Source organism: Lepisma saccharinum, chromosome 8, assembly GCF_977018435.1.
Source record: "Lepisma saccharinum chromosome 8, izLepSacc3.1, whole genome shotgun sequence".
NCBI classification, from domain to species: domain Eukaryota; kingdom Metazoa; phylum Arthropoda; class Insecta; order Zygentoma; family Lepismatidae; genus Lepisma; species Lepisma saccharinum.
Genome location: NC_139236.1, coordinates 21,120,962 through 21,144,894, shown reverse-complemented (window position 1 = coordinate 21,144,894; position 23,933 = coordinate 21,120,962). Strand labels below are relative to the sequence as shown.

Here is a 23,933-nt window from a genome sequence, read left to right as displayed (position 1 = left end):
GTTCGATACCCGGTGGAGGCACAAGTGGCTCGAATCCCACCTTAATCTGTAGGTCCAGTCCCGATTAGCCTTACTGTGCATAAAGTGGACTTAAAACACTAACTCAAAAATATGCTAAAGATTTATTTGTCATGTAAAATTGGTCATTACTGAAACAAGAATGTATTTGTCATGTAGAATTGCTCATTAATGAAAGATAGAGCAAAAGTACGCACACGTTTCTTTTGTTTTGTGATGGCGACATGATCACAAGTACTTCAAACAAGAATCTTTCGTGTGGTTTATCAAGCCGATTAAACGAGAAAGAGAAGAATTTTGTGACCACTAAGGTAAGTAAATAATTATACAATTCATAAGTAATAATTAAAACTGGTTTAAAACAATTCAGTAAAAACGCACATCTATGTGAGATACGAAACAATACCGTATATATTTTCACAATACTCTTAGCATTGTCTGGGAAAATGACAGATATGATAAATAAAAAATAATATTGCATTTATTTAGAGGGCGAGGTTCTTCTATGGCTTTTTTGTTAAGCCAAGTAGTTAGATTAGATTGCTCTTAAAAAGAAAAGAAAAAAATCAGCTGGATTTGTACACATGGCTTAGATCATGCAGTTAAAATCTGAGACTTTTTAAATTTCAACGGTGTTCATGATATATAAAGTGATTTCATTCGAGATTAATGATGGTAAGAATTGGGTCTCACTGTAGAACATGTTCCTCTACGTAGACGAACAAAATTTATATTCCCTGAAAGTACGTACATTTTGCTTCCATTTTCCGGTGTTATTTTTCCGATTAGAATTATATTTTTGTGCGAAAAAATGTTTTTCCTGCTACTAAAAGCAATGCATTTCTCGGCTCATTTCTCCATTCATTCGTGTACATATTGTTTACGCATAGTTTCTTTCATTATTTGAGACGACGAATGCCTACAAGGTTAGGTTAGGCCTGTTAGTTAGGTTCCAATAGCATAAATACAATGAAAAATGTTTTTCATGCTACTAAAAGCTATGCATTTCTCCATTCGTTCACGTCCATATTGTTTACGCACAGTTTTTTTCATTATTTCGACGAGGAATGCCTACAACGTTAGGTTAGGTTTTGTTAGCATAAATACAATGACAAATTATTATTTAGGCTAAGAGAATTAAACCTAGCTACCTAACAACGTAGGCATTTTTTTGCTTTCACTACATTTGTGCAGTGCCACGATTTCAAGAGCGCCCATCCTGAACCCTTATTTCTTGTTTTTTTTTTTTTTTTTCCCGAAAATTACACATTTCCGCACCTTGAAAGTTACTTTCCCTGATTAATAACTTCAAACCATTACCATAGAATTAGGAATCGCTTTCCTCCTAAGCAGCCCATATTCTGCAGTCTTACCTTTTTTTTTACACAATTGGATTCCTGTTTATGTCTGGTAACACGTGCTTTGGAATATGAGTGATAACTTATTCCATGCTTTCTGAAGAACGATTTTTTGGTAAATGTATGTTATATCGGACACACTTCTTCATTTTTACAGAAGAAACCACTTACGGAAATGAGTTTCTGTAGCATTTTGAAAGTTCTTGGGGCTAGAGTCTAGTTTACGTCCTTCTTGTCCACTCCTTCTTACCCGTTTACGTCTTTCTTTGCGCACTCCTTCTTGCCCGTTTACAAAACCAAGCTAGCAGACAGCCGGTTCTCCGGCATCCGTAGAGTAAGTTTGTTTTTCTTTTTACACTTTGTCACTAACCATTCACGGGAACGAGGTTAGGTTAGGCCTGTTAGGTTAGGTTCCATTAGCACTCATTTCACCCCTAAATATGTGCTTCATCATCGAAAAATGTCCTCAGTACGTTCAATCACGCATATCCGGACAACATCGGTTTTTCTCGATTTTCTCCTCCAGGAAATTTTTCCTCGCCTTGCGATTTACTTTGTTGAATTCCTTATAAAATAACCTTTCCAACGATATATGACATGTATTTCTTAGGAAAAGGACGTAAACTAGACTCTTACCGTTCTTGGAGGTATTTTCTCACTGTAGTATGCTGCACAACAAGAAATAAGCACTTTTGATATAATAAACTTGCATTTTGTGCAAAGCAACAACATTATGCCATTGTTTCCATTATGTACCTGCAGATGGCCGAGTGTCGGAAGTCATGCAGTCTCGCCAGTGTTTCCAAACGTACCTTTTTTTACGAGAATTTTTTTTAACTATGCTTACCTAATCCAACCTAACCTAACCTTGCTGGAAATGGTCCGTGGGGCTATCCGTCAATAGTTCGTGGGGCTATCCATCAATGGTTCTTGGGGCTAGCCGTCAACGGTTTGTGGGGCTATCATGAATGGTCTTTGGGGCTATCCGTCAATGGTTCGTGGCGCTATCGTGGATGATTTTTGGGGCTATCCGTCAATGGTTTGTGATGACATAATGAACACGAAAGTTAAGAAGGTGGAAACACTGCATACCGACTCCAAATCGACAAAAGACAAGCCCGACCCGCAATGATCCACAGCTGTGTGAGCCATATTGTATGTTCTGCAACGGAAGAAAGGAACCAAAAGAATTACTCGTATTGTGAAAACCGTATTTATTTTCGTGTAAAAAGCATAATGGCACCTTCAACTATGGTACGCAATTCACAATTGGTAAGTACAAACCATCCGAAACACAAAATATCTGATTTTAATGTGTCTCCGATATAACAGACATTTACCCAATTTTTTTTGTTTCCGTATACTCCTATGTGATTGTTTGTGAACAGATATTCACTTAATGTAAGCTTGGATACGGGCTACCACTACCATTTACTTCACATGCGTTGGGGACAGAGCTATGATGCTTTCGTTGCTAAGTTAGGCATGTTAAGTTTAGGGCTCTAACATTCACAAACCATCTCTAAATGCTTTCTTTGTTAGGCTAGGTGAGTCAGGTTTATGGCTTTTAGAATTAAAATGACATCACTAAATGCTTCCAATGCATGCTCATGTGACATCTGGTCTCAAGCACGAACCCCCTTTGAGCCTCACATGGAAATCAGCCACAAATGTGTCCAGTATTTTAAGGCACTTCTTAATACTTCTATAAAATTTGGGAACATCGTTATACATTTGGTACCGTTACCAAATTACTTTACAAGTTCGTTGTGAGAAAAACTTAACTATTTCAGAATTCATTTTAACCCCCAAACTCCATTATTTCCATGCACCAGAAACTTAATATTTTTTTTTGAAACCAATCAAATTTTATGCGAGAAATAAATTCAAATGTTATAGAAGGAGCTGGTGACCAAATGTCCACTCTCGAAAATTACGTCTCTTATTATTTTAATAGGTCCATTTTTATGCTTTACCCAACATAAATTTAGTGACATGTCTGTTTTGTGTATATTTTGTCTTAACATTAAAGTTGTGTACAGAGGCCTAATTTTTATCTTGATAGATTTAATGCCACTATTGAAATGAGGAACGGACAAATATTGAGCTTCAAAAATAATTGTTTGATGTGAATCTCACTGCATCACCTCCATCGGGATTCTAAGTCTAGACTCTTTGATTACAAGATAATACTCACAACCAAGTTTTTTCTAACTGTCACTGTTTGGTAATATAAGAGTAACTGTACCTCATTATATTTAATCTGTACTAACTAATTCTTGATTCTTTTGCAGCTGACAGATAGCTTTCCACTGGAAATGAAATTAGTCAACCTTTTTCCTGTGAGTATAATAGTTTTTGTCCTTTGCTTTAACCTTATATTTCTGGTGATACATGAAATATTTTGGCTTTCTAATATCTGTGCAACCATTTGCAATGACAGTAGCCTTCATGATCACAAGAATTATCCAGATTTACTGTGAAAACAATATTTTCAAAATTAACTCAAACTGATTCCATGTCATGCACTTTATTGTAACCATGCAAATGGAAAATGGTTAATATTGACAGTAAAAAAAATGTTTTTGATCTTTGCAAAGCTGGTCTGTAAAGTCAGATTTTTTTGTGTTTTTCACTGCAATTTGTAATATGCGATATCGCCCGAACGGATTTCTTCAAATATACAGGAGAAACTACGTACTGTAGCATTGTCGAAGTTCTTCGAGGTATTTTCTTTCGCGGAAACTGAAAAGTTCACCATAGAATGCTGTAGAACAAGAAATAATCACTTTTTATGTAAAGAACTTGCATTTTCTGTAAAGCGACATTATGCTGTTGTTTCCATTATGTACCTGCAGATTGCGCAAGCCAGTGTTTCCAAAAGTGCCTTTTTTTTTACGAGATTTTTTTTTCTTTTTTTAACTACGCTTACCTAACCTAACCTAGCCAGAAATGAATGGTCCGTGGGGCTCTCTGTCAATGGCCAGGAAAATGACATATTTTTGAGTATCATTGAAATAAAATTTTATTCATCCTTACCTATTTATGGTATATTGTATATACAGTCACGGACACTTCTGGGTTATAACAATTCCATTAACTTTCAATGGAATCGTTACAACCCACAAGTGTCCATGATTGTGCAAAGTAACCTTGTTATAGAGACATTTTAGGGCATTGATCTGTTGTAACTGCTAAAAAAATTGAATATGATAATTTATGTGCAATGTTTTCTTTCTTCTTCTTTTTCATACCAAGTAACTTTTAAGTACTGTTGTGTCAGGGCTGAAGTGTACTGAAGTGTCCCTAAATAATTTAGGTTTCATTTTTTTCTTAAAGTATTGAGTATTTTTTTCAAGAAACACAAAATGTTATTGTTCCAGGTGCATGCAGGACACTAGCAGTAGTATTGCAAGGGATGAGAACGTGTGGAGAAACCAGGCCAAAACGCACCAAAATAGTGAGTAAGTAGATTTACATTTCTTTTCTGGTTTTATATTCAATAAATACAGAATGTTGAATACATTGTTTTTGACAAACGTGAAATGTTAAATTTAAAAATCGGCTTGGCAGGCACTGGCCTTCCGAGCACTGGACACTAATTAGTGTAATTCAAATTGTTAAGTATTGTCTGAGTTCTTATCTTGGCAGGAACTGATAGAAGTTATGCAGAGAAACTGTTATCTTTTCATACATATACAGGAGTCCCGGGTTCGAATCCTTGCCTGGGCATGGATATTTGTGAATGTCCATTCATCAATTTCATCATTCATCTCCATGTAAATGTTCTGCACAAAATTCTACAAGACACCAATGAAGGTAGAGAACCTTAGGGTTTTAAAAGCAATTTTAGATTTTAACACCAAAATACCATTTTATATTTGATTTTGATAAAAACTATGTTTAGTTTTTTTTTTTTTTAAATATTTATTATTAACCCACAAGTACTATGGATGTCAATAATCACACAACTAGTATGGAGGGGTCTGTCAGACTGCTGTTTTGATTTTGATCTGTAAATTACCTGTTTTACTATTCTCAATTTCTGACGTGTTTTACATTACTTTACATGGTTACAGAAGACTATTTTAAAGCAGCTTTCATTTATTATTTTATAGTTAAAGAAATATAAGTTAATTTATGCAATGAGGAAGAAAATGGGCCAAAAATTGTAACAGTTGTGTTGGGGAAGGGGAGGGGGGAAATTCCAAATTCTTAAAATGTCTATATTTTATCTTGTCAGAAAAGCAGGAGTTCAAAGTTATATGTAATATTTTGCCATTAGAAGGAGAACGTTAATAAAAAAAACTACTATGGTATGTCTGTTAGACAGTTCACCCAAAATATAATTCAATAAGATTTCGACAGACAAAGGCAAGTGTTCATTTATAGTTGGAGGGGTGTGAGAAATAAGCTGAAAGAGAAATTCAGAGCACTGTTCGAGACGGTAGGTAAGGGTCTTCATTAACATGCTTTATTCCAACTGTGGTGCTCAGAAATTTTACTTTTATTTTAATTCGTGGATTCTAGCTACCAAAGAAATTATTCTGATAGAAAACAATTTTTGACAAAAATATGTTGTAGTTTACAAACAGAAGTAACAATTATACGCTCATGCTTGTATGTGTATGTATTGGGGTCTCTAGTATCCAAGTATATTGTTTCAATGATAATATTATCACTCTATGAAGCCAGAGAACCTGGGTTCTAATCTCAGCCGGGACATGGATGTTCGTTGTGAGTGTCTCTTAACCAATTTTATCATATCATCAACATTCTCATCTTCATGATTAGCCAAAACTGGCAGAAATGTGAAGTAAAAAAAAAGATTAACACCGCCTAGTAAAAAAATTAACACCGCCTAGTAAAAAAAGGTTCAAGGTTGGATTCCTTGAGAGGATGCATGGTAGTTGAGATATAACTTTAAATTGAAGGTTTAGTATCATTTGCTCTATGTGTGTGTGTGTGTGTGTAAAATCAGCTTAAAAGAACAAAGAATATGTCGCATTTTATAATGCATTGAAAACTGTCACATGTAATCAAAAAAATTAGGAATTCTTGCAATGTTGAAGTAATGAAGTATTGATAATGTCACACCTCTGGAGTACACTGTAAATTCAGCCGTACCCAGAAATGTATTTTTGTGTGTGTTTTTGTTAAAGAAAATAGTTTTGGAGTAATGAAACTTGAATTGATGCCACGAATCTTATTTTTTCCACAATTTTTTATTTCAGAGAAATGAAGCTGGAAGCCCACATAGACACAACAGGAAGTGATGGAAGAGCCTGACTAAGGACCCCTTACAAGACTGAATGAATACATGATCTGTAAAAACATGAGAAATATAAATAATGAGTTGAAACTACACATGTGGTATTTTTCTTTTATGCCTACTTACAAGCTACAGGTGAAATTTATTAACTGCAATTTTATTATAAAATGAACACTACATCCACTTTCACTCTGATCAAATTACAGTAATCTGTTTACAACCGCAGGCTGCAAATGTAGTAAAGTCTTGTCCAATATAATTTTGGGGGAAGCGCATTGCTGGATTTGGGTGTAAACTCAAAATGAATATATTTAACTAGAAATTCACTTTCCCTTTGATGAGAGATTTATTCATACTTCTCCGACTAATTAGTCCATATCTTTTGTTTCTTTTTTTAAAAAAAATAGTTCAAGTATTTTCCATGTGTTTAGCTATTTTATTTTCTGCAGCAAATTTATGTATTTTTATTGGAGACTATTAATTAGTTTGATGTGTGCATAAGAATTACAAAATAGTTCGTATATGCTTCATGTACATTTAATGGCATTGAATTTAATTTTAGACAATCTTTTTTTTGTCTTTTTTGCATTTTTCTTCATGTTACTCATTTTATCAATTAGTAGTTAGTGTCAATTTTACATATCATTCGTCCTTAGATTTGGAAATATTGGTTAAAAATTTGACTACTTGGTTCTGTGGTGGGAATATTTACCCTACTGCATGTAGTGGGTCTGAATTAGATGAAGGGCTAGTAGGAAAAAATTGTGTAGTAGAGAAAATTATATCAATAGTTACACACACTCATTAGAAACCACATTTTCTAATAAGTATGTGTAACTATTGGTTTAATTTTCTCTGATACACCATTCCTTCCTACTACTTCTTTATCTTATTCGGACCCACCACCTGCTAGTGTTAGTTGCCCAGCAAGATTGTGGTCAACTTGCTGCAAGTTTCAACACCTGCCTTGCAAGTTTCAGGTTAACTTCCAGCAAGCCTCAGATCTTTAACACCTACTTTGCAAGTTTCAGGTTAACTTGTAGCAAGCCTTTGAGACTTTAACACCTGCCTTACAAGTTTCATGTTAACTTGCAGCAAGCCTTGAGACTTATCGTGCAAGTTAGCAGCAGGTTACAGTTAGAACTTACTGCAAGTTCAAATGTTGGTAATTAGTACCTTTGCTTTCAATTTGCTGCAAATTTACAGACTTGCTCTGAAATTTTCCTGCAAGTTCCCGTTACTTGCATTGCAAACTTAATGTGGATTTGAGGTAAGTCTACCTTGCTATCTGGGGAGAGAATTGAAAGCAATAAGTAAGACTACAGCGACCTGTTCTGCTGTTTTGGATCTGCAACAAGTTATTCACTTGCCTATGTGGAACCACTCATCCGTGATCTACAACAGACGTCTGGCTAACTACAACTTCACTGTCTATGAACTGAACACGAACAATTGTCATTGTTTCTTGTGGCATGAAGGAATCAGCAAGCGTGGATCATGTGAAATAGCAACGTGTCTTTACCAGTATCTAATGAAAGTGGACCAAGAAAAGAAGAATACAGTTCACTTATATACTGACAGTTGTGTTGGCCAAAACAAGAATAGGATTGTGGTGGCTGCGCTTATGCATGCAATGCTAAAAGCAGAGAATATAAAAGAAATTGTGCTCAGATTTTTTGAGCCTCATCATGGGCAAAACGAGGGAGAGACTGCGCACAGTGCAATCTCCAGATCGTTAAGGAAAGTTGGAGAGATATTTGTCCCCTCTCAGCTTGTACCCATCATAAAACTAGCCCGAAGAAACCATCCTTACATCGTGCACACAATGCAGATGGAAGAATTTCTGAATTATAAGGCAATTGCTGAAGATCTGAGGCTTTTCCAGCTTAAGAAGACCGATGATGGTATAAGTTCAGTTGGAAAGATATTCGTGAACTACGATTGCAGAGCAACAAGCCAGATACTATCTACATAAAAACAAGTTTACTGCAAGAGAATCCCGCAAAAATCGTAGTAAAGAGATGTAATACTAAAAATATAGCTGCGAGAATGTCACCTCCATTGAACAAAGAATCTGTGAAAATAGCGCAAGAGAAATATGCAGATTTACTGTTAATGTGTGAAGGTCCTTTTCCCGTTGTTCTAGACAGTGACTGCAAAAACTTTTACGCAAATTTGAATCACTGAATCTGTTCTCCACTCTATTCCACAAAAATGTTTTATTGATGTTTATGTAATGTAGCCAAATTATAGCTACATATACGCATGTATAACTTTTTAATTGTACTTGTAGTGAAGAGTTTTGTAATTTGTACACGTACTTAAAGCATGTAAATCTAAAGAACTTCAAAATAAAAATAACCATTCACTTTGAAAAAAAAAAGCGTCATGAACAATAAAATCATAAATATTATATAGTTTTGCTCACATTTTGACTAAAAGAGAAGATTTCTCAAAGCATAAAGCTGTAACTTGATACTAATTTGCATGGCGTATCTCAAAGATATTTCTGTGTGAGTAATTATTTTGATCTGACATACCGACGTATGTCAAGAAATTTCAAAATTTCAAGCACGTAACGCAACACATGTAACATTCAACAACACTATTTTACAGCAGAAACATAATACAATTTAATGACAAAACGATTTTTTTATGGGGTAAATAGTTTTCTCACAAACATCTACGAAAGTGTGTGCGAAAACGTTTTTTGCTTCTCCTGAAAAGTTGGAAAAAATGAGATAGGTCGTTATGTCATTGGACCGACGATATAGTACAAATACAATCAATAAAAACTACTTGAAATGGGAAAACTGTCTACAGTCTCACAGAGTTGATGTGAAATAACAGCAAAACTTAGAAGCATGCACAGTCAATAGTGCTCAATTTGCATACAGTTCACATGCAAACTCTAATGAAAAGGTTCAAAACAGTCTCCCAGCTCAGTTCTCATCTATACTTGGACAACAAAATCCTGCAACAAATTCTCAGAAATCCTACCTTTCCTACCCTTGCTTAAATAGCTAAAGTGCAATCTTCATACTAAAATATTGAAAAAAGGCATATCTATTTACATAAAAGTGTGTACAGACGGGATCAAATGAAATGTACTTCCCTTTTCCTACCAACTCAGAAGCGAGTTGGAAACTCTGCATTGCTCCTGTATAGATAAGAAAGTGGGGGAGGGCAGTAGCAGACAAGGCCATCATGCAAACTTGTTTCCGGCAAGCTTTCTGTTGGAGTCTTAGCAGTTTGTGGAAGGATTTTGTGTCCCCCCCCCCGCCTTTCTCTCTCTCCTTGAATTTGTGTGTGTGTGTGCTCGCGTGCGCCGACACCTGTTTCATTTTAAGTTTGACGTATTTTTATTGCATCGACTAATTGCTATCATGACTGGAAATGAACCAGCTTAGCAATGGAGACATAATGAAGGATCAAAAATATAAAAATTCCTGGCATGAGTATAGTTAGTAGTAGTAAAGGTAAGGTAAAGTTCGTCGTGCGTATAGCATATTGTCATGAAGGCACATTTAATGGATGTGGCAGTAGAGCCCCACATATTCTCGAGTTCGGCCGTTTTGGAGGTCAAATGATCAGCACCACGCTCCAGCCGTTTTTACTCCCCAGGGATGTAGTAGAAACGAGAAAATAAAAATGTTTTACATTTCGCGTATGTGACAGTATTCTTTGGATATTGTCTTGGAAGTAACATCCTAACCCGCAGTTTTGTTTAAGGATAAAACTGGTTGAAGGCCGCAAGTGTTCCTGAGAAGTAATGAGCATATCACATAATGCGCAATAGTTTAGCTCGCGTTTTTCTGAAGAAGAAAAACAGAATGATATACAAATCAATTCTATGAATGCTTACGTCATTGTGACCATTTTGCACTGGCGTCTAGACATAAGGTCAGTATAATGGTCTGTGGGGTTTGGACTGTGTCCTATCCATTTACGTTTGTAGTTATCCTTTAACAAATTTCATCTTAACACACCTTTCATCCTTATCTTTGTGATTACCCAAAAGTGGAAGAAAAGCGAAATAAAATAAATCAATCAATCAGTTAATGTGTCCCTGCGTTTTTCAATTTTTCTTCATGACCGAAAATTTATGTTTCACTGATGTAATGCATCACTATAATCATGTGAATTATTTTCCGTCATCATAGTGTGCTTAATCATTCGTTAAAGCATAGACTCTAATGCTGTTGTCCTTAGTGTAATTGATCTTATTGTGTGGAAGTTTTAATGTAGGCAAAAGAATGATGAAGAATAAATCTCAATTGATTGTTCGAAATTTAAAATATAATAACTCCGAGGTGACACATATTAACTGTTCTTAGTTCGATGTCAAAGAACGATTTCTCCTATACATTAAAAAGGATTCCGGCCTCCGTGGTAGAGTGGTTAGCACAGCTTCCTTAAACACCAGCCTTGGCATTGCGTTCATTCGGTGTTCATTGTTAGTGTCCCTTCCGTATCGTACCCAAGGTATTGGGCAAGAAGTATAAGTCTTAGCATAGCAGGTATCAGAGAAAGGAATGCTGAATAAGTAATCAGGCAAAGGTCGGGTGATTGACTTGGAAGGCGTATGTGGCATGAGTGTTGGAATTGTCAGGAGGTGTGATCAGTTGGCGAGAATACGAGAGAGAGTAAGGACTACGGATTGTGAGAGAGGAGCAAAGTGGGGAACGACTATTGGACGATGGTGTGTGACAAGAGACAAGTGATAGTTGAGAGGACAAGCTAGGAACAATCTCCATATATTTGTAAGGCAAGTAATGTCCTTTCCTTAACCAATCCATATCGGTTCAGTCATGGAGAGTATAAAACCCATATCTAATCTAAGCTAATTTCTATCGCCATTCCTTTAAAAGGTAACCTCTTGCATTTGTCACATTTAGGCCAAGCGAGTGATAACCATCTGAGAGATGAATGAGGAATAGCTACATCACCCAATTAAATCTAGAGGTTCTTGGTTCGATCCCAAACGCAGCATGGGAGTTGCGTTACGTGGTGGAGGTGTGGGGCAACAACCCACCCAACCCCTCTCTGCAGAGGCAAGCTTGCCATTATGTTATGGAAAATGGACTTCTCTATAGACAACATAAACTGGGAGCTACGACTAAAAAATTATTATGCATACCGAAGTCACTTCGCAACACTGTTATTGAGACATTACATAGTTTACCAGCTGGAGGAGCGCATTACGGCTTCACTAAATCATACAAGAATGCACTGGATAGGATTTACTTTCCATTTATGAAGAACCATATTCAGAAAATGGTCAAGGAATGTGTAATTTGTCAGCAGAATAAGCGCATAAAAGGAGCGCCATATGGAGAACTTTTAACGTTCAACTCACAGAAACCATTCGATAGAATCGCTTTAGATTTTAGCGGACCGTATCCACCAAGTGGTTTGCTTCGCCATAAATATATACTAAGTGCAATCGATCATGGTACTCGATTTTTAATTGCTCAATCAGTAGCAGATACTTCAAGTGAGACAGCAGCTAACTTCCTTTTTGAAAATGTAATTCTACGCTTTGGATGTCCTTCTCGTATAGATACGGATAGAGGTACTTCATTCACAGCTAGTTTATTTAAAGAACTATCGGAGAAATGTGGAATCCATCTTAAATTCGCTCCAGCAGCTAATCACAATTTAATTGGATTATTGGAACGATCACATGCTATTTTACAGGGACTTATGAAAAACTTCGTGAACTCAAAACACACAGATTGGCTTTTATACTTGCAATCGGCCGTGTGGTCGTACAATGTTAATTACCAGGAGAATTTGAAGAACAGTCCATTTTTTCTTCTTCATGGATTTACGCCTAGATTAGTCTGGGAGAGCGGACTACATTTAACGCCCAGTGTGAATGTAAACAACGAGATGAGATTCAAGATTCTCGAAAAAGCACGAGAAGCAGCTTATGAGTCTCTACAGAAACGCCACCGACAAGCAAAAAAGTACTACGATAAACGTCATCAGTCCATTGAATTTACGCCAGGAGAATTGGTTCTAGTATACGATGGCAGTCATCGTGTACACACCGCTAAATGCTTTTCGGGAGTATATAAAGGACCTTGTAAAATTATAGCAAAAGAAAATCCCAATGTTTACAAAGTGGAATATAAGACAAAACGGGGACAGACAGTCGTAGACTCAATTTCGGTTCAGAGATTGAAAAAATACTATGCTTCAGAACACGGTAGCGGCGATGAGAATGTAAATGGTGATGATGAGACTGAAGAACAGGAACAGTCAGGAGTGAATGAGTGAGAACATACCTTTTACCCTGTACGTAACTTCCTTTTCAGTACTCTGATGCACTAACTAAATTTTACATCTTGCAAATATTTTTTTAAACGAACAAACACTAAAATTATGTGAAATATTATTGTTTAGCCCTTAATAATTGCACGGAAGTGTAAAACTAGTTATTACCACACTAAAATCATTAGTTATAACTCGTAGACATCGAGGTTTCATAATAATGAACAACAAGTACAGTAACGCGCAAAAATAATAATAATTGATATTATTGTATTCACGGATAGTGAACAAGGGAATGGTGATGAATATAAATTGCGCGCAAGGAATTTTCCTCAGGTTTCTGTAGGCCTGCAGAGAACCGATGGAAATAATCTTTTGTGAACTACAAAGGATAAATAGTGTAAGTCGATAACAGACTTTAGTATTTTTTACGAATAAAATGTGTTAAACACATTCGGTAAGGAAAATGAGAATTAACATTCTCTATGATTTAGCGTGGTTAGTCAAAATAGGGTTTAAACAAGTACACATTTTAATATTTCAATTCTTAAATTTAAGTTAATTACATTTATAATTTTAATAATTAAATAAATGACAAAAATATGTGATTATCAGTTTTATAAGATTTAAATAATGTTAAAATAAAGAGAACAGTTATAATAGAAGCTGAATATGCATACAGCCAGTTAATTAGTCAATTCAACGAGCTACAGATCAATAATAACTAAATAAGTGTTGCGATAATAAGAATTATAATATAGATAATAATAATACGAAGAGAATAGTGAATATTTTGGTTCTTGGATAATTATAAAGCTCAAATAAAATGTATCACATGGAAATAATATAAATATTAAGATTACTTTTATAATTTTATGCATTCTATGTTAGGAGTTAATTATTTTTTATATCTTTCTTACATAACTTTACATAAAAGCTAGATTTGAAATCTAATATGAAGATTAATAAGTCAATTAAGAGCATAGGAGAAATAAGTAGTATTTTAAACATACAGCTACGATCATGTGTTATCAGCAGCCTTGTCAGATTTTATTAACAATTTAACGACACAGTCATGAGATGAATTACGACAGTCTTAAATAAGTAAAGTATCTTTCATTAAACATGTAAGTTACATTGATCCATCTAATTTGGGATATTTCATTCCAAATATCACTCTACAATTATTGAATGTTATAATCAAGTTGCTTAGAGTACTTCCTAAGATATTTTCCCGTATTGTAAAATCCCACTACCATAAAATTTCCCTCACATGTATTTCACATTCTGAAAACGATATCGCAAATCAGCTTCGAACGTCTTCATGGTGAATTATCTGTCGTCAGCAAAAGGATAAAGTTCAACCGGGGTGCAACGGAAATGTCCTTCCTCTTTAAGCAATGGGGAAACTTGAGTTACATTCAGAAAGACCGAACAACTGAAGAAATATGCAAGTTAGGCATTCTATTCGTTTCTTGCGGCAACGATATCTACCTACATCGGCAGGAGCAAAATTCTCTCTTAACATGAAGTAACCAACACGTTGCAAATTAAACAGCAGATATCTCACATTCCACATTAGCCGGGGAACTGAATAAACTGCGACAGAGCATTCTTTCAACTCAGGTTATCAGCTCGAAAGATACAAGGGAACATGGAATTTTATGTCTGTTCAGAACGCTATTTCTTTGTGAGACATTTGGAATCTACATTGCAATTAAATTTTCATTTTTATGTCATTTAATTTTAGGTGATTATATATCTAGTTAAACACTACCCAGATAGCAAGGTAGACTTACCTCAAATCCACATTAAGTTTGCAATGCAAGTAACGGGAACTTGCAGGAAAATTTCAGAGCAAGTCTGTAAATTTGCAGCAAATTGAAAGCAAAGGTACTAATTACCAACATTTGAACTTGCAGTAAGTTCTAACTGTAACCTGCAGCTAACTTGCACGATAAGTCTCAAGGCTTGCTGCAAGTTAACATGAAACTTGTAAGGCAGGTGTTAAAGTCTCAAAGGCTTGCTACAAGTTAACCTGAAACTTGCAAAGTAGGTGTTAAAGATCTGAGGCTTGCTGGAAGTTAACCTGAAACTTGCAAGGCAGGTGTTGAAACTTGCAGCAAGTTGACCACAATCTTGCTGGGCAACTAACACCAGCAGGTGGTGGGTCCGAATAAGATAAAGAAGTAGTAGGAAGGAATGGTGTATCAGAGAAAATTAAACCAATAGTTACACATACTTATTAGAAAATGTGGTTTCTAATGAGTGTGTGTAACTATTGATATAATTTTCTCTACTACACAATTTTTTCCTACTAGCCCTTCATCTAATTCAGACCCACTACATGCAGTAGGGTAAATATTCCCACCACAGAACCAAGTAGTCACATTTTTAACCAATATTTCCAAATCTAAGGACGAATGATATGTAAAATTGACACTAACTACTAATTGATAAAATGAGTAACATGAAGAAAAATGCAAAAAAGACAAAAAAAAGATTGTCTAAAATTAAATTCAATGCCATTAAATGTACATGAAGCATATACGAACTATTTTGTAATTCTTATGCACACATCAAACTAATTAATAGTCTCCAATAAAAATACATAAATTTGCTGCAGAAAATAAAATAGCTAAACACATGGAAAATACTTGAACTATTTTTTTTAAAAAAAGAAACAAAAGATATGGACTAATTAGTCGGAGAAGTATGAATAAATCTCTCATCAAAGGGAAAGTGAATTTCTAGTTAAATATATTCATTTTGAGTTTACACCCAAATCCAGCAATGCGCTTCCCCCAAAATTATATTGGACAAGACTTTACTACATTTGCAGCCTGCGGTTGTAAACAGATTACTGTAATTTGATCAGAGTGAAAGTGGATGTAGTGTTCATTTTATAATAAAATTGCAGTTAATAAATTTCACCTGTAGCTTGTAAGTAGGCATAAAAGAAAAATACCACATGTGTAGTTTCAACTCATTATTTATATTTCTCATGTTTTTACAGATCATGTATTCATTCAGTCTTGTAAGGGGTCCTTAGTCAGGCTCTTCCATCACTTCCTGTTGTGTCTATGTGGGCTTCCAGCTTCATTTCTCTGAAATAAAAAATTGTGGAAAAAATAAGATTCATGGCATCAATTCAAGTTTCATTACTCCAAAACTATTTTCTTTAACAAAAACACACACAAAAATACATTTCTGGGTACGGCTGAATTTACAGTGTACTCCAGAGGTGTGACATTATCAATACTTCATTACTTCAACATTGCAAGAATTCCTAATTTTTTTGATTACATGTGACAGTTTTCAATGCATTATAAAATGCGACATATTCTTTGTTCTTTTAAGCTGATTTTACACACACACATACACATAGAGCAAATGATACTAAACCTTCAATTTAAAGTTATATCTCAACTACCATGCATCCTCTCAAGGAATCCAACCTTGAACCTTTTTTTACTAGGCGGTGTTAATCTTTTTTTTTACTTCACATTTCTGCCAGTTTTGGCTAATCATGAAGATGAGAATGTTGATGATATGATAAAATTGGTTAAGAGACACTCACAACGAACATCCATGTCCCGGCTGAGATTAGAACCCAGGTTCTCTGGCTTCATAGAGTGATAATATTATCATTGAAACAATATACTTGGATACTAGAGACCCCAATACATACACATACAAGCATGAGCGTATAATTGTTACTTCTGTTTGTAAACTACAACATATTTTTGTCAAAAATTGTTTTCTATCAGAATAATTTCTTTGGTAGCTAGAATCCACGAATTAAAATAAAAGTAAAATTTCTGAGCACCACAGTTGGAATAAAGCATGTTAATGAAGACCCTTACCTACCGTCTCGAACAGTGCTCTGAATTTCTCTTTCAGCTTATTTCTCACACCCCTCCAACTATAAATGAACACTTGCCTTTGTCTGTCGAAATCTTATTGAATTATATTTTGGGTGAACTGTCTAACAGACATACCATAGTAGTTTTTTTATTAACGTTCTCCTTCTAATGGCAAAATATTACATATAACTTTGAACTCCTGCTTTTCTGACAAGATAAAATATAGACATTTTAAGAATTTGGAATTTCCCCCCTCCCCTTCCCCAACACAACTGTTACAATTTTTGGCCCATTTTCTTCCTCATTGCATAAATTAACTTATATTTCTTTAACTATAAAATAATAAATGAAAGCTGCTTTAAAATAGTCTTCTGTAACCATGTAAAGTAATGTAAAACACGTCAGAAATTGAGAATAGTAAAACAGGTAATTTACAGATCAAAATCAAAACAGCAGTCTGACAGACCCCTCCATACTAGTTGTGTGATTATTGACATCCATAGTACTTGTGGGTTAATAATAAATATTTAAAAAAAAAAAAAACTAAACATAGTTTTTATCAAAATCAAATATAAAATGGTATTTTGGTGTTAAAATCTAAAATTGCTTTTAAAACCCTAAGGTTCTCTACCTTCATTGGTGTCTTGTAGAATTTTGTGCAGAACATTTACATGGAGATGAATGATGAAATTGATGAATGGACATTCACAAATATCCATGCCCAGGCAAGGATTCGAACCCGGGACTCCTGTATATGTATGAAAAGATAACAGTTTCTCTGCATAACTTCTATCAGTTCCTGCCAAGATAAGAACTCAGACAATACTTAACAATTTGAATTACACTAATTAGTGTCCAGTGCTCGGAAGGCCAGTGCCTGCCAAGCCGATTTTTAAATTTAACATTTCACGTTTGTCAAAAACAATGTATTCAACATTCTGTATTTATTGAATATAAAACCAGAAAAGAAATGTAAATCTACTTACTCACTATTTTGGTGCGTTTTGGCCTGGTTTCTCCACACGTTCTCATCCCTTGCAATACTACTGCTAGTGTCCTGCATGCACCTGGAACAATAACATTTTGTGTTTCTTGAAAAAAATACTCAATACTTTAAGAAAAAAATGAAACCTAAATTATTTAGGGACACTTCAGTACACTTCAGCCCTGACACAACAGTACTTAAAAGTTACTTGGTATGAAAAAGAAGAAGAAAGAAAACATTGCACATAAATTATCATATTCAATTTTTTTAGCAGTTACAACAGATCAATGCCCTAAAATGTCTCTATAACAAGGTTACTTTGCACAATCATGGACACTTGTGGGTTGTAACGATTCCATTGAAAGTTAATGGAATTGTTATAACCCAGAAGTGTCCGTGACTGTATATACAATATACCATAAATAGGTTAGGATGAATAAAATTTTATTTCAATGATACTCAAAAATATGTCATTTTCCTGGCCATTGACAGAGAGCCCCACGGACCATTCATTTCTGGCTAGGTTAGGTTAGGTAAGCGTAGTTAAAAAAAGAAAAAAAAATCTCGTAAAAAAAAGGCACTTTTGGAAACACTGGTTTGCGCAATCTGCAGGTACATAATGGAAACAACAGCATAATGTCGCTTTACAGAAAATGCAAGTTCTTTACATAAAAAGTGATTATTTCTTGTTCTACAGCATTCTATGGTGAACTTTTCAGTTTCCGCGAAAGAAAATACCTCGAAGAACTTCGACAATGCTACAGTACGTAGTTTCTCCTGTATATTTGAAGAAATCCGTTCGGGCGATATCGCATATTACAAATTGCAGTGAAAAACACAAAAAAATCTGACTTTACAGACCAGCTTTGCAAAGATCAAAAACATTTTTTTTACTGTCAATATTAACCATTTTCCATTTGCATGGTTACAATAAAGTGCATGACATGGAATCAGTTTGAGTTAATTTTGAAAATATTGTTTTCACAGTAAATCTGGATAATTCTTGTGATCATGAAGGCTACTGTCATTGCAAATGGTTGCACAGATATTAGAAAGCCAAAATATTTCATGTATCACCAGAAATATAAGGTTAAAGCAAAGGACAAAAACTGTTATACTCACAGGAAAAAGGTTGACTAATTTCATTTCCAGTGGAAAGCTATCTGTCAGCTGCAAAAGAATCAAGAATTAGTTAGTACAAATTAAATATAATGAGGTACAGTTACTCTTATATTACCAAACAGTGACAGTTAGAAAAAACTTGGTTGTGAGTATTATCTTGTAATCAAAGAGTCTAGACTTAGAATCCCGATGGAGGTGATGCAGTGAGATTCACATCAAACAATTATTTTTGAAGCTCAATATTTGTCCGTTCCTCATTTCAATAGTGGCATTAAATCTATCAAGATAAAAATTAGGCCTCTGTACACAACTTTAATGTTAAGACAAAATATACACAAAACAGACATGTCACTAAATTTATGTTGGGTAAAGCATAAAAATGGACCTATTAAAATAATAAGAGACGTAATTTTCGAGAGTGGACATTTGGTCACCAGCTCCTTCTATAACATTTGAATTTATTTCTCGCATAAAATTTGATTGGTTTCAAAAAAAAATATTAAGTTTCTGGTGCATGGAAATAATGGAGTTTGGGGGTTAAAATGAATTCTGAAATAGTTAAGTTTTTCTCACAACGAACTTGTAAAGTAATTTGGTAACGGTACCAAATGTATAACGATGTTCCCAAATTTTATAGAAGTATTAAGAAGTGCCTTAAAATACTGGACACATTTGTGGCTGATTTCCATGTGAGGCTCAAAGGGGGTTCGTGCTTGAGACCAGATGTCACATGAGCATGCATTGGAAGCATTTAGTGATGTCATTTTAATTCTAAAAGCCATAAACCTGACTCACCTAGCCTAACAAAGAAAGCATTTAGAGATGGTTTGTGAATGTTAGAGCCCTAAACTTAACATGCCTAACTTAGCAACGAAAGCATCATAGCTCTGTCCCCAACGCATGTGAAGTAAATGGTAGTGGTAGCCCGTATCCAAGCTTACATTAAGTGAATATCTGTTCACAAACAATCACATAGGAGTATACGGAAACAAAAAAAATTGGGTAAATGTCTGTTATATCGGAGACACATTAAAATCAGATATTTTGTGTTTCGGATGGTTTGTACTTACCAATTGTGAATTGCGTACCATAGTTGAAGGTGCCATTATGCTTTTTACACGAAAATAAATACGGTTTTCACAATACGAGTAATTCTTTTGGTTCCTTTCTTCCGTTGCAGAACATACAATATGGCTCACACAGCTGTGGATCATTGCGCGTCGGGCTTGTCTTTTGTCGATTTGGAGTCGGTATGCAGTGTTTCCACCTTCTTAACTTTCGTGTTCATTATGTCATCACAAACCATTGACGGATAGCCCCAAAAATCATCCACGATAGCGCCACGAACCATTGACGGATAGCCCCAAAGACCATTCATGATAGCCCCACAAACCGTTGACGGCTAGCCCCAAGAACCATTGATGGATAGCCCCACGAACTATTGACGGATAGCCCCACGGACCATTTCCAGCAAGGTTAGGTTAGGTTGGATTAGGTAAGCATAGTTAAAAAAAATTCTCGTAAAAAAAGGTACGTTTGGAAACACTGGCGAGACTGCATGACTTCCGACACTCGGCCATCTGCAGGTACATAATGGAAACAATGGCATAATGTTGTTGCTTTGCACAAAATGCAAGTTTATTATATCAAAAGTGCTTATTTCTTGTTGTGCAGCATACTACAGTGAGAAAATACCTCCAAGAACGGTAAGAGTCTAGTTTACGTCCTTTTCCTAAGAAATACATGTCATATATCGTTGGAAAGGTTATTTTATAAGGAATTCAACAAAGTAAATCCCAAGGCGAGGAAAAATTTCCTGGAGGAGAAAATCGAGAAAAACCGATGTTGTCCGGATATGCGTGATTGAACGTACTGAGGACATTTTTCGATGATGAAGCACATATTTAGGGGTGAAATGAGTGCTAATGGAACCTAACCTAACAGACCTAACCTAACCTCGTTCCCGTGAATGGTTAGTGACAAAGTGTAAAAAGAAAAACAAACTTACTCTACGGATGCCGGAGAACCGGCTGTCTGCTAGCTTGGTTTTGTAAACGGGCAAGAAGGAGTGCGCAAAGAAAGACGTAAACGGGTAAGAAGGAGTGGACAAGAAGGACGTAAACTAGACTCTAGCCCCAAGAACTTTCAAAATGCTACAGAAACTCATTTCCGTAAGTGGTTTCTTCTGTAAAAATGAAGAAGTGTGTCCGATATAACATACATTTACCAAAAAATCGTTCTTCAGAAAGCATGGAATAAGTTATCACTCATATTCCAAAGCACGTGTTACCAGACATAAATAGGAATCCAATTGTGTAAAAAAAAAGTTAAGACTGCAGAATATGGGCTGCTTAGGAGGAAAGCGATTCCTAATTCTATGGTAATGGTTTGAAGTTATTAATCAGGGAAAGTAACTTTCAAGGTGCGGAAATGTGTAATTTTCGAAAAAAAAAAAAAAAAAAAAACAAGAAATAAGGGTTCAGGATGGGCGCTCTTGAAATCGTGGCACTGCACAAATGTAGTGAAAGCAAAAAAATGCCTACGTTGTTAGGTAGCTAGGTTTAATTCTCTTAGCCTAAATAATAATTTGTCATTGTATTTATGCTAACAAAACCTAACCTAACGTTGTAGGCATTCCTCGTCGAAATAATGAAAAAAACTGTGCGTAAACAATACGGACGTGAACGAATGGAGAAATGCATAGCTTTTAGTAGCATGAAAAACATTTTTCATTGTATTTATGCTATTGGAACCTAACTAACAGGCCTAACCTAACCTTGTAGGCATTCGTCGTCTCAAATAATGAAAGAAACTATGCGTAAACAATATGTACACGAATGAATGGAGAAATGAGCCGAGAAATGCATTGCTTTTAGTAGCAGGAAAAACATTTTTTCGCACAAAAATATAATTCTAATCGGAAAAATAACACCGGAAAATGGAAGCAAAATGTACGTACTTTCAGGGAATATAAATTTTGTTCGTCTACGTAGAGGAACATGTTCTACAGTGAGACCCAATTCTTACCATCATTAATCTCGAATGAAATAACTTTATATATCATGAACACCGTTGAAATTTAAAAAGTCTCAGATTTTAACTGCATGATCTAAGCCATGTGTACAAATCCAGCTGATTTTTTTCTTTTCTTTTTAAGAGCAATCTAATCTAACTACTTGACTTAACAAAAAAGCCATAGAAGAACCTCGCCCGCTAAATAAATGCAATATTATTTTTTATTATCATATCTGTCATTTTCCCAGACAATGCTAAGAGTATTGTGAAAATATATACGGTATTGTTTCGTATCTCACATAGATGTGCGTTTTTACTGAATTGTTTTAAACCAGTTTTAATTATTACTTATGAATTGTATAATTATTTACTTACCTTAGTGGTCACAAAATTCTTCTCTTTCTCGTTTAATCGGCTTGATAAACCACACGAAAGATTCTTGTTTGAAGTACTTGTGATCATGTCGCCATCACAAAACAAAAGAAACGTGTGCGTACTTTTGCTTTTCTTTCATTAATGAGCAATTCTACATGACAAATACATTCTTGTTTCAGTAATGACCAATTTTACATGACAAATAAATCTTTAGCATATTTTTGAGTTAGTGTTTTAAGTCCACTTTATGCACAGTAAGGCTAATCGGGACTGGACCTACAGATTAAGGTGGGATTCGAGCCACTTGTGCCTCCACCGGGTATCGAACCCGGGACCCCTTGATTACAAGGCGACGACGCTACCACTGCGCCATCGGGGAGGCCCTCTCTTTAACATATTAATTTCATCATGGGTTAACCTATATTCTTTTAACGAGAATCTGAATAGTATATATAAAAATAGTGCTCCAATCATCTGTGCCGTCGTGCAGGAATCAAAACGCCAAAGCCAATAAGAGGGGTTAAGTATGCCGCGGCCCCCAACTTTCAATGAAAAATATCATAAAAATGGGGAGTTTTTTCACATATTCGATAATGTAATGCACCCAGGAACATGAAATGACTTTCATTCGGTTTAAAAAGGACCATTCTTTGAAAATAAGGCTAAAGTTTACCTCTCCTTCCCAAAATAGCGGGGAAAGAGGGGCAAACTCCCCATTTGTATGAATTTTTCATTGGAAGTTGTGGGCCGCGGCCCACCCAACCCCTCTTATTGGCCTTGGCGTTTTGATTCCTGCACGGTTGCATGCCGTGATGTTTTAGCTGCAAAACAAAAATTACCCGAAGTAGATTGGTAAAATAATCTACGAGTTATAACATTATTTCGGTTTCGCCGAGGCCTTTTGGCGCGAATTTTAAATTCGTACACTTATTTGACAAAAAATGTTATAACTCGTAGACTATTTGACCAATCTACTTCGGGTAACTTTTGCTTTGTAGCTAGAACAACAGGGCATTCAACCGTGGAGAAATCAAAACGCCAAAGCCAATAAGAGGGGTTGAGTGGGCCGCGGCCCCCAACTTTCAATGAAAAAATCATAAAAATGGGAACTCTTTACACATATTCTATAATGTAATTCACCCAGGAACATGAAATGACTTTCTTTCGGTTGAGAAAGGACGATTCTTTGAAAATAAGGCTAAAGTTTGCGTCCCCTTCCAAAAATAGCGGAGAAGAGGGGGCAAGTTCCCTTATTTTTATGATTTTTTCATTGAAAGTTGGGGCCGCGGCCCACCCAACCCCTCTTTTTGCCTTTTGTGTTTTGATTCCTGCACCAGTGACCCATCGGCCAACTACGCCTATATTTTCTATGGGTTACATGTGACCCATTGGCCGAGTAAATGTTAAATAACAATAAATGGGTAACGGGGTAAACGAGCAACCCTGGGAGATGGAGTAAAGGCGGTCGGAGCGTGGTGCTGATCACAGCACCCTCAAAACGAGGGGGCGAGATCGAGAATCTGTGTTCGGGATTCCGAACAGTCGAGAAATTCCAAATTATCATATATAACAGTGACCAAATCTTGCGTAGTTTCTGCACTTAAAAGGTCTGGAATTTCTTTAAATGGCCAATTTTTATTGCA

At 35.6% G+C, this 23,933-nt stretch overlaps 2 long non-coding RNA genes across 2 annotated transcripts; one reads left to right on the top strand and one right to left on the bottom strand.

Annotated features, from left to right (window-relative positions):
- The first annotated feature begins 201 nt into the window (after nucleotides 1-201).
- Nucleotides 202-6,735, top strand: LOC145991389 (uncharacterized). Its single transcript, XR_014442050.1, has 4 exons — nucleotides 202-329; nucleotides 3,671-3,718; nucleotides 4,760-4,840; nucleotides 6,611-6,735. It is a non-coding gene; the product is annotated as an uncharacterized LOC145991389 (long non-coding RNA).
- A 9,174-nt stretch (nucleotides 6,736-15,909) lies between these two features.
- On the bottom strand, nucleotides 15,910-22,418 carry LOC145991388 (uncharacterized). Its single transcript, XR_014442049.1, has 4 exons — nucleotides 22,291-22,418; nucleotides 18,901-18,948; nucleotides 17,780-17,860; nucleotides 15,910-16,034 (listed from the first exon to the last, which is right to left on the bottom strand). It is a non-coding gene; the product is annotated as an uncharacterized LOC145991388 (long non-coding RNA).
- Between the last annotated feature and the right edge of the window lie 1,515 nt (nucleotides 22,419-23,933).